The sequence below is a fragment of the Rhinolophus sinicus genome, chromosome 17 (assembly GCF_057876585.1).
Source record: "Rhinolophus sinicus isolate RSI-liver-muscle chromosome 17, RSI-T2T, whole genome shotgun sequence".
Classification (NCBI taxonomy): domain Eukaryota; kingdom Metazoa; phylum Chordata; class Mammalia; order Chiroptera; family Rhinolophidae; genus Rhinolophus; species Rhinolophus sinicus.
Window position 1 is genome coordinate 74,243,432 of NC_142517.1, and position 11,035 is coordinate 74,254,466.

The window sequence follows — 11,035 nt, forward strand, 5'->3', positions numbered from 1 at the left end:
AAAACCCACACCGCGATCATTCATCAACTTGCACAAGTGATCGCCGCCCCCAGGACAAATACACCAGTATCCAAAGCACAGCAATCGATAGGCAGCCCGACACTCCAACGTGCCCAGGAGCCAGCCTGAGGTAGCACAGCGATGGCAGTGGGTCCAGGTATCGCAGCGCTCAGCCTTGCGGACCTGGGCTGCCACAGCTGTCGCCCAGACGCCAGCTCTGGTCACAATCCCGAGATTGGAGATCGGAACCGAGCTGAGAAACACATTCACCACAGCCCCCGGCGGCAAGTGCAGGGCCACCAGGTCCTCGAGGTCGGGGTGGGGGGAGCTAGGAAATGGAGAGGGAAGAAGGGAGCAAGAGATCCCACCCCGGCTTTGTTGCTGGTCACCATCAAGTTTGCATCTTAGTACAAAATGTCGATCTTAAAGGCTGACAAGACAGAGGCAGAGGGAGAAAGAGAAAGGGAATAGAGTCCATCTTGCTTTGGGGAAGAGGGGAGAGAAAATAAATGAAGTGCAAATCCCACACTCCGGGCGTAAAAGTCTGTTAAACACCTTTCCATAAAGGAGGAGCAACGACTGGGGTGTCCCCGTACCCGTGCCCGCTCGAACTGGCGGCGGTCTAGGCAGAAAACGCCTCCCTCTCCTCTTCCTCCTCTTTCCCCTCCTCCTCCCTCTCCTCCTCCCGCGGGCCCCGGCGAAGATCCCGCCGCCGCCACCGCTGCCTCCGCTGCCCCCCGGGGAGGCACCGCCGCCCGGCCCGGCGTTGCCATTCTGGGCTTGGACCGCACAGCGCGCGTGGGGCCGAGAACCGGGTGGCTGCGCGGGGACGTCCGCGCCGGGGACCCCCGCTACCCCTCGCCGCGGACTGTCTACAGAAGTCGCGCGAGCAAAGGTGGTGGCGGTGCACAGGAGAGGGGGCGCGCGTGGGGCCCCCACGCCGCGAGTGGGCAACCCCAGGGGATGACGAAGAACGCCCCTCCCAGCGCGGGGAAAGTACCCCAGTCCCCCGCAGCCCGGCGTCCGCGACCAGGAGACGAGAACTGGACGTGTCATTAGCAGGACAGGCAATGGTTTCAAAGCCCCAGGCCAATGACCATTAGCAGAGGCAGAGCTCGCTCCGTCCCCATCCCCCACAACCTCCACCCACCTTCCCCTTCGTACCCCCCCCCCACCTCCACCCCACCTCTCGAAACTTTTCAACAAGATCCACCTGGACTAATTTGTCCTCAGACAGTTAAAATATTGACCAGACCCTACACATCGGGAGGGAAGGGGAATGCATGATTTTCATTTCTACAGAAAGGAAAGCAAAAAAATAGCTTCTCTCCGTCTCTCTCCGCCCCCCCTCCTCTGTCGTACATGTTGTGTCTTAGCTTTTTGCATCGTTTCGTTTTACCTTCCTCATTTAGCAGAAATGATCGCGGATATTTCACACATTAACGTGTTCCAGATTCTTGGATTCAGGGTCCTTGTAAATTACAAGACTGGGTTTGGTCTCAGTTACGTTAAGTTTCATACAATACCAAAAATTAAAAATAATAATAATACATGTCTGTGGGTGAGCGAGCGAGACGAGGTGGAGGAGGAAAAGAAACCTCGAGTCTGATTTCTGTAATTTACTAGCGACCCGGATCGCAGCAAATAACAGTGTAACACGAGTGTGGCTTAAGAGGACTGGGGAGCTCTTTCTAGAGACATCGACCCCATCCCTGGATAAAGGATCTGCAAGTTTTCTGTCATCGCGACCATGCAATGCCATAACTTACCTTCAGAAATGACTTTAAGCAGCCAAGGCCTTCCTCCTCCCCTCCACCACCACCCCCAGCCTCGCTCTCTCCACCTTAAACTTATTGACACAACATAATCCCACATTCAAGCAAAATCCTGACACAGCCTCCCTCCTCCTCTTCCCCCTCCTCTCTTCCCTCCCGTTCTCTCTCTCCTCTCTCTCTCTCTCTCTCTCTCTCTCTCTCTCTCTCTCTCTCTCTCTCTCTCTCTCTCGTCCCCCCCCCCCCGTTCCCTCCCTCTTCTCTCCCCTTCTCCCTCGCCCTCTTCCCCTCTTCCCCTTCTCCCCTATTCTTCCTTCTGACTACTCCCGCACTAAAACTGCACTTTCTCTACTCGCCGCGTATTTGGTTAGGGGTGGGGGGGTGAGAGGGCACCGATCCGCGGGGCCGGAACACCCAAATCCCAACTCTCCAGATGAACGAGCAACTGGGCTGCTGTTCCCGGTCACCGACGCACACGAAACGTTCCATAAATCCACTGAGGGCTGGCTCCTCGTACCTTCCTCCCCTGCCCCTGCTCCCCAGGCCCCACCTCCCCGGCAGCCGAGACCAGGCTGGGATCCACGTACTTTCGCCGAGATGAAGTTTGGGGCTCCCGGGGCGGCCACGAGCCGCCCGTCGGCGTGAGGGTTCTGTTGTTGTTTTCCTCGGGCTGCTCCTGCCCGCGCCCCGGCTCGCGTGCCCCTCTCGGGCGGCGCTGCCTGTGTGCCGAGAGGTGCTGGTTGCAAACGCAGCCTGGCACCGGCTGGCCTACTACTCCCCAGCCCGGCCCCCAGCCTCCCGCCCGCAGGGCACTGCCTCCGCGCCCCCCGCCCCCCGCCGGCGCGGCCGCCGCGACCCTCGCCCCCGACCTCGACCGACCCAAAGTTTTGGCAGAGGGGGAAAGTGCCCAGGCAGCGGGCCGGCAGGCGGCGGCTCTGAACGCGCGGGGTTCCCTCCGTCTTCCTCAAGTCCACCCTACCGGCTGCCGCCGCCGCCGCCGCTGCTCCTGCCGCGGAGTCCTTGGGGCTGCAGCCCGGCGGCTCGCAAGTGAGTAGGAAAACAGAAAGTGAGGGGAGAGCGCCCGGGAAGGGCTGGGGATGTGGGGCGCTTACCTCGCGGGCTCGCCGGCCGTGAGGGCGTGTGTGTAGCTCGCCCTCCGCGGCCAGTCTAGGGTTCTCTATGGGAAAGTGGAGAGGAGCTCGCGGAGCCGCTCTGCCTCCGCTTCACTGTACACTGCTCCACATACAGTACATGCAACCCGGAGAGACTGAAAACACTCATTTTATATAAGGCAGCCTGCCATTGGCCCTCGCCGTGACAGACAGGCCGCGCGGCCAAACAGAAGGCCCGTTACACCCAAACACACGCACACATACACACATTTTACAGAGACACACAAAGATCATCACATTTTCTATTTTCTAATGTTCGGGACCTGTAGACAGTAGGAAAGGACAGGTAGAGAGGCCCAGCAGAGTGAGGTAAGGGCGGAAAACCCTATCTGCACCAAGTTGCAAGGCTTAAAACTGGTGTCCTTTTGACTTGGGAGGGTTATAGTAATAAACTACAACTCCACTGGATATGGAAGTGAGGGGTTTTTTTTTAATCGCTGCTGTGTGGTGCCCCGTGGAAGAAGCGTGCATTGTGTTATGATTTTACAGCCTGACCTGGTTGACAAGTGGCCAAGAAAGGCTTTTTATCAGCTTGATTTTTTTTTCTTTTTTTTTTTGTCAATGGGGTAGCTATCATATAGGCCAAAATAGTGCAAGATAAGTTTATTAGGACTATAGTGCATTGAGGTTGTTAATGCTTCATTCATAGGTAAATTCAGAAACATCAATACAACAATACACAGAAACAAAGACAAACATTTTGCTGAAATAGCCAATCTACTTATAGCTGGTCAGAGGACTACAGATGACCTGTGCAGACATACAAACAGTGCTATAAAGTAGAATAAGTCATGGAAGATCGTCTGTGGCCCTTTTCTCTTAAAGATAGACCTTTTAGGTCAATATATGCAAGATTTATATTTTGTATATTTTATACATATATTGACTTTACATATTTCACATCATATGTGAATATCACTTGTTGGGTGACTTTAGGAGATGGTGAACCCAAGGAGTTCTTTCCGATTTTTTTTTTTTTTTTCTATAATGCATCTTTGGCAGATTATATTTGACAGTCCTATATAAACAAGTCAACAGGTTGCTGCGGAAAGAGCCATAGCTGGAAATTAAGAGGAATAAATTCTAGACCCAACTAGAATCTAGAGAAACTAACGCTCTTCAATGCTCAGAATTGGTTTGGGGTTTGGTTTTCTTTCTTTCTTTCTTTCTTTCTTTCTTTCTTTCTTTCTTTCTTTCTTTCTTTCTTTCTTTTTTCTTTCTTTCTTTCTTTCTTTTCCTTTATTTTCTATTTTTTCACTTAAAATTAGAATAAGAACCTCCCCCAGTTCCCTTCATTAAATGTTAATTCATCATATACTATGTACCAGGCATTATCATAGGCTCTAGATGTTTTCTTAAGATTTCTGATTTACGAGTCTGTGAATTATTTTTAAACACAAACATTTTGAAGATGAATAAACAGTGAAATTGTATGGCCTAGATGCATAGCTTTAAAACTCAAAGGAAAGCTGAATAAGAGAATTTACTTCAAATTCCCTTTTATTTCCTTGATATATCTATCTTAAGGTTTTCATCTCACATCCATAAAGTTATCAAATGTGTGTGTGTGTGTGAGAGAGAGAGAGAGAGAGAGAAAACGAGAAATTGATAATGAGAATACTTAAGTTTATGAAGTTTAGAAAACAAGTAGTCGTATTTAGAAATATGATATTTTTTTTAATGAAAATAATTTTAAAAGGGAAAAGTATATAAAATCACAACATTTTAAACTGATAACATTACAGGTTATAGTGAATGATACTCTGCATTTAGTTGACAGAAGGAAAAAAGTTCTTTATCCACACTACACTGCTATGAGGTCAGTTCTAAGTACTGTTATCTTTATTTTATCCAGAAAAGAAATGAGACAGGGTAAATTATACGACATGCTTAATATTATACAGAATGCCAGTGAAGAAGGAACCTAAACCCAGGACTAGACTCTTAATACCCACAAAGGTTTAGAGTAACTTGTTGGTCCTTCCTTCTAAATGACAAAGTTCAGGGACAAGTGGCAGATGGAGGAAAAACCAGAAAAAGATTTTCAGGATTTCACTGTGCTCTTTTTTGAAGAGAGAAAACAACAACAACAACAACATGAGTTACTACATTTAATTGCTAAGTGAAGTGTTGTAAATTATTTGCTAATATATTTATGTCATGAAAAAAATAAACGACCAGCCCAATCCCCACCTCCCTCCAATTTCAACCATAGGAAAACATTATTTATTTATTTAGATAAGGTCAAAAGAAATTTTTTTGTTGAATTACACTTAGCAGAATTATTTAGAGCTACAGTTTCAAACTTTTTGATCATGCATTGTTATCAGTAAAATGTTTGAGCATGTACCCTCAATATATATATATATATATTTAGGTACGTTTTTTAAAATGCACCACTGCATAGATATATTATTTATTATTACAAAGCATTCACTCACAAAAATGAAATGAAAAAGCATGAGATAGAAAGAAAACTAAATAAGAGTTTTAATGTATTCTTCCCGGAGTCCTATGATACGGTCTTTGCACATGCCCCAGAGTTTTGCATTCAAGTTTTGAGACTTCTGACAGTGCAAGGTGCTAAATGACCAGGACTGATGCAGGAGAGCTTGAAGTGCATAGAAATGACTGGTTGCAAGGTACTGCTACTGGAAAGCTGGTGGCTCCATGAAGCCTTTAGATTAAGAGAATAATACTTTTTTAAAAACACATTATGTATTGCTGGTGTATTAGGCATCATGTGGCAGTACAAGCCATCATTCAATACTTGTTTGCAGATCATTTATTGAGAAGGATCTATGTGCTAGGCAGTTGTGCATGCCACATTCTGGAAAAGGGAAATTGCCTGCTCCTAGGGAAATTGATGGAATAGAATAGAATTCCATTCTCTTCTATGATAGGTAGGGCCTCACCAGTAAATAAGGAAAAGAGGCCTAGAATTAAATGTAATGTAGTTCTTTACCATTTAGGAAATACTTTTTAGATTTTTAACTATCTAATTTAAGAAAAAATGTCAAGAAATTGTAAATGCCAGTGATGCTCAAAAATTAAAAATCATAGCTTTAATAGAGTATTTAGTTTTTATAATGTAGGGTTATGAAAATAAAAACAACTGTTAGTTCCCTGGGTAAAATGGCTTTTAAAAGGGCCTACATTTTCCTTGTTTTCACATTTGATGATACAGGTTGAGCTCACCTGGTTAGCACGTTCTTCGTTCTCATGGACTTGATTGTCCATTTTCTTAACTTATTTTATGGGTCCTTTGTTGTAAGCCACAGGAAATAATTTTTGGAAAGTAAATTTAAATATGTGGAAACGTGTATGTGCAAGTGTATATGTTGCTTAAATATATGTCTATAAGTAACATTTTATTTCCTTATTCATACATCACTTCTTTATACTAATTCAAATCCTGATTTTACCACGTTATAGCTGTGTAACCTTGGAAAAATTCCTTAATCACTTTAAGACTCAGTTTCCTTATTTGTAAAATAGGGATAATAAGAGTGACCATAAATGAAATAATCCATATAAAATGCTTAAGCCTGGAACATACTAAATATTCAATAAATATTATTTTTACTTATCTTTCACACAAGCCAATGACATCTGCTTTACAGAAAGTTTTCTAAGTCTTAACCCTCATATAAAATGGAGTTTATGGAACTGGTTGCAACTTAGTGCCCCATGTTTGCAATTTCCCTTTAGCCTACATTCTGACTCCAGCATCCCTGCACATAAAAGGGATATCAGCCTGATCCCAGGATAAAGCAAACTTCCTATTGGGTGGCCATTATCACCTAAAAAGGCAAACTTGTAACAAATCACTCTTTGAAACAAGGCTTGTTTTGTGCATTGAAACTAGATAGTTGCAGGGATGAGGGTCTGCCTTACATAACAGTTTTTGACTTGTACTTGACCTTATTGAGCTCACTTTATTCCCTCTAAAAAAAAAAAAAAAGAGAGAGAGAGAGAAATCATACCTCTATCCCCAAGGCCAATGCAAAAGGACTAAAAATTGGAACTCAGACAGACCACTTCTCAGCACCAATGCTAAAATTCATCATCTTGAAGATAACCAGCTTCTACTGGGTCCCACCAGAGTTGGGAATAAGAAAGAAAGATATCCCTTGCTTTCCTAGAGTGATGCTAGGCAAAGCATCTCAGAATTCCCACTCTTCTGTGATCTGTGCACTTTATCTGTATTACTCTTAAGGCATTCAAACACCTCGCCTTGTATTACCTTATTTGTATATTGATAGAGATCGCTATTTGATGGCAAACACCTTGAAGAAAATGATGATGTTTTGTTAATTATTTTGTTGTCCAACAGTGTCTAGTACAATAACTTGTATATTACCTAACATTTAACAGTAACTCAATAAAGTTTTGTAAAACAAATGAACAAAGGAAGAAAAACAGATCAGCAAACAAAAAGACTATAAATACCAAGAAGGATCAGAGAAAATCTACTGATGAGAGAATTGCCAGAGAAGGTTGAAGGTCCCAGATATGGTGAACAGAACTTACATTAGTCATCATAGGTTATCCCTGCCTAGTGTTTTAATTTTCCAAAGCACATCTGAGATAGCCTCGCCTACTCACTAATACCCAGGTAGGTGAGACAGATGAGGGACTTTCTTTTTAAAGATGAAAAAATTGAAGCAGGGAAAAGTTAAATGATTCCCTCAATATCATATAGTTAGCGGCAGAGTTGGGTTAGTACTAAAGTTCTAGATACCTAGTTCTGCAAGCTTTCTCCCTTATGGGGAGAGGGAAGTCACTGAGGAGTCATTTAAGGATTGTACCATAAAAATAGGTCTCTAAGTGGACAATGATTTTACACTAATGGATTTGATAATAAAATCAGTAAGCACTAGCATTAGAAGGTCCTCTAACTCAATGTCTCATTAGAAGTTTCAACAACATCCCCAACAAGGAACGTCTACTATGACACATACAGCTCCTGGGAACTCCCTTCTTCCCAAGACAATCTATTTCATCTTCTGATGGTTTTGACCTCTAGAGTTCTTCCCGATGTTTAACGTAATTTTTGATCTCTTCAGTGTTATCCTTTATTCCTTTTTCTATTCCCTTGTTACCACACAGAACAATCTAACCTCTCTTCCTTGTGGCTCTCGAAATATGTGAAGATAGCTCTCATGACCATCCCTGCCTTGAGTTGTGTCTTTTCCAGGCAAATAGGCCCTGTTCCTTAAAACATTCTTCCTAAGGGGCGGTTCTCTGTTCTTGGTCTCCTCTCAAACCCTGCTGATGTTTGTGTGCTCCTTTAAGTAAGCTATCCAGAGCAAGTGGGGGTGAGGCTGTGTGAAGTACAGCATGACCAAGGTTTCCTTATCTTTGAAACAAAGTTTCTATTCCTGCAGTCTAAGATGAAACTTGCTTTTTTGAGTCACATCATTCTGCAGACAGATATTATGATTATTCTCTAAAAAAAATTTTTTTTGGAAATGTGGGCTAAGTCATGTCTCCTCCATCTGTATTTTGTAATTTATTTTGGGGCAACTGAAGCATGTGCCTTAGTAACCCTGGTATTGTATAGTGGTTAAGATCCAAGGCTTTGGAGTAGCAGCTTAGCGCCAGCACTTCCTAACTTTGTGAACTTGGACAAATTCCGTAACCTGCCTTCCCTTCAGTCCCTCATGTAAAAAGGGGCTGGTAATATGTACTTCATAAGGTTATTGTAAGAATTAAATAAAAATAGCATATGTAAAATACTTAAAACAGCGCTTGTCGTATAATAAGCACTTAATAAATGTTAGAGTTTTATTTCTTATGCTGATGATTTCATTCAACATATTTACTATTGATTTCACCATCTTTAGTTCATTCACAAATTTGATGCCTTCTTTACATTTTTCACATCATTATTAAAAGGATGGCCTAAGGCAAAACCCAGAACACCTACCTCCCAGTAGGTTAACACTGATCATTAGTCCGCACTTTAAAGGCCGTAGCTGTTGAACCTGCAATAGAGCCTCCTAATTTCACCTAAATTTAAAAAATTTAAACCTAAAGCAAATAATGCAGTGATCATTTAGGAGCTTTATTACAACTTAATATGTTATTGTGTTACATCAGATTTCTTTATAAAAAATAAAACATTGCATATACAATCGAAACCCCCTTCCCTGCTCCAATTCTTCTCCCGCTCTCCTCCCCAGAGGTGACCATTATTTTGTAATTTCACTCTCATCCTATGGATATATTTTTGCAACCCACTCATGAAAATACCTGATGTGACTTTATCAAAAGGCTTTATGAAATTTTCAGTCATTGATGGTATCAGAGAGGAATTCTTTGGTGGGTGGGGTCTAGTAACTCTGGTTAATTAAAATGCAAACAGGAAAATACTGAAGGATATGGAAAGGCTCCTAGAATAAAAGAAAAGCTGGAGAACCAGATCTCAGTGACACTTATTCCCTAGTCAACTCCAGGGATTAAAATTACTTTAGATGAGAATATCTTCATTATGATGAATTTGCTCAAACTCTTTTCCATCCTTTATGCTGCTAAAGAGAGTGGAATAAAGAATCTATTTGCCTTTTCCCAAGTTTTATGCTTGCCCTTTGCCCAGAATAGAAGAGGACACTTTGTTTGACTCTCCCATCAAGGCTGCACAAGGCTGCACAGTCACCTGGTGTGGGGGGAGAGGGGGCACGCAGGAGAGGGGCAGTGATCAGGGAGATGGGGGCATAGGACGGAAATATTTAGATGCATGCAGTGTATTGATAACATTCTAGTTCTTGGTGGATTCACAGGTGCTCGTTTTGTACCTTACATAGATGTTACATTATTCTTTGGTATGTATCAAACATATTTTGAAAATAAAAGTAAACTTAAAAAAAAATAGAAAAAAAGATTGCATACAAAGAAAGTTATTAGGTTCTCCAAGTACAATTGGAGTAATACTACTAAGAAAAGAAGACAGATACCGGGCAGATGAAAACAGGAGGTCTATAACATCTCTGACCACCACAGTGCAACGGAGCTATCAGTTTATTAACCCTGTTACAAAAGAAAAATAGGTTTAGGTTAGTCTCAGTGACCCCATGACAGCTTCAAACGATTACTTTGTCCCTTTCCTAAGTATGTACAGATCTTTCCTTTACTTGCCTATCTTAGTCAGATTTCATTTCGTCTCAAGCACCATAAAGCCACTCAGATAAGCTAAGGGAAGTTAATTGTACAAATATTGGGGTCTCTCACAGAAGTCAGGGTCAATAGGATAACCAGGCATGGAAACAAGAGCACATTGCCTCCTTTACTGCCAGAGTCACCAGGTGAGGGGCAAGGATTTATCTATCATGGAGGGTTGCTCTTTTGGTAGTTGCAGCAGAAACAGTCCTCTAAAGTGAGCACGGGGCTGGGAGGATATAATAGGAATTCTACTAATAGAACTTTCTAGAATCTTATCTAGGCTCCGTGTCTCATTCACCACCCTGTAATTTGCAGAATCCAACTCCCCCATCCCAAGAAATTTTAACTAGAATTACACTGTTTATGGCCTGATTTTATACCCCAATACTCGTATATTCGGAAATGAATTATTTCTTTAATATGTTTATTTATTGGTTATATTCCTTGACTCATTCCAGAAAGAATTTCAGTTGGTCTTCAACAATTTAAACTTATGTGCATGCTATCTCAAGACTCTCAGGTATTATTTAGTAGATCTAGGAAGTCTGAACTCATTTAGAGTATCCAGGTGGTCTCTTACATTTTTTTAAACTTATGTTTTACTTCCTATTACATTCTACAGCAATCTGCTCGAACTAGCTGAAGAAAAGGAGGATTTATTAGACTCACTACACAGGTAAGGTTACAGTACAGAACAACCAACAGAAAGCTATAATTTAAACCCCAAATGAAGTGGGATTATCAGGGATCGGAGATAGGCGATAGGCCAGGGACATTTTCTGAAGGTGCAGTTGCAATGCAGGAAGTACAGCTGGCAGAAAGGTTGCTTTTTCCTGAAGTGGGACGGGACAGACAGGAGGGGCATACAATTGAGAAGTTAACTAAAACAATGATGTTTGAGGTAAAGGAGATAAAAGTAGGGTGTGG

General features: G+C 42.9%; 1 protein-coding gene and 1 long non-coding RNA gene across 28 annotated transcripts in view; one reads left to right on the forward strand and one right to left on the reverse strand.

Moving 5' to 3' along the window:
• The window catches only part of BBX (BBX high mobility group box domain containing), a 245,215-nt gene extending 242,164 nt beyond the window's left edge, over window positions 1-3,051 (reverse strand). For 18 of the 27 annotated variants that reach the window (XM_074332306.2, XM_074332388.2, XM_074332428.2 and 15 more), the window contains exon 1: window positions 2,885-3,039. The gene's annotated coding sequence lies outside the window, so the exon portion shown is untranslated. Of the gene's footprint in view, window positions 1-1,769; window positions 1,791-2,359; window positions 2,492-2,884 lie in introns of those variants that run through there. The other 9 variants (XM_074332397.2, XM_074332439.2, XM_074332370.2 and 6 more) reach the window with 4 other exon arrangements.
• Window positions 2,678-11,035, forward strand: part of LOC141571586 (uncharacterized) — a 121,378-nt gene continuing 113,020 nt past the window's right edge. The window contains exons 1-2 of the long non-coding RNA XR_016019858.1: window positions 2,678-2,819; window positions 10,731-10,784. This is a non-coding gene — a long non-coding RNA (uncharacterized LOC141571586). The remainder of the gene's footprint in view (window positions 2,820-10,730; window positions 10,785-11,035) is intronic.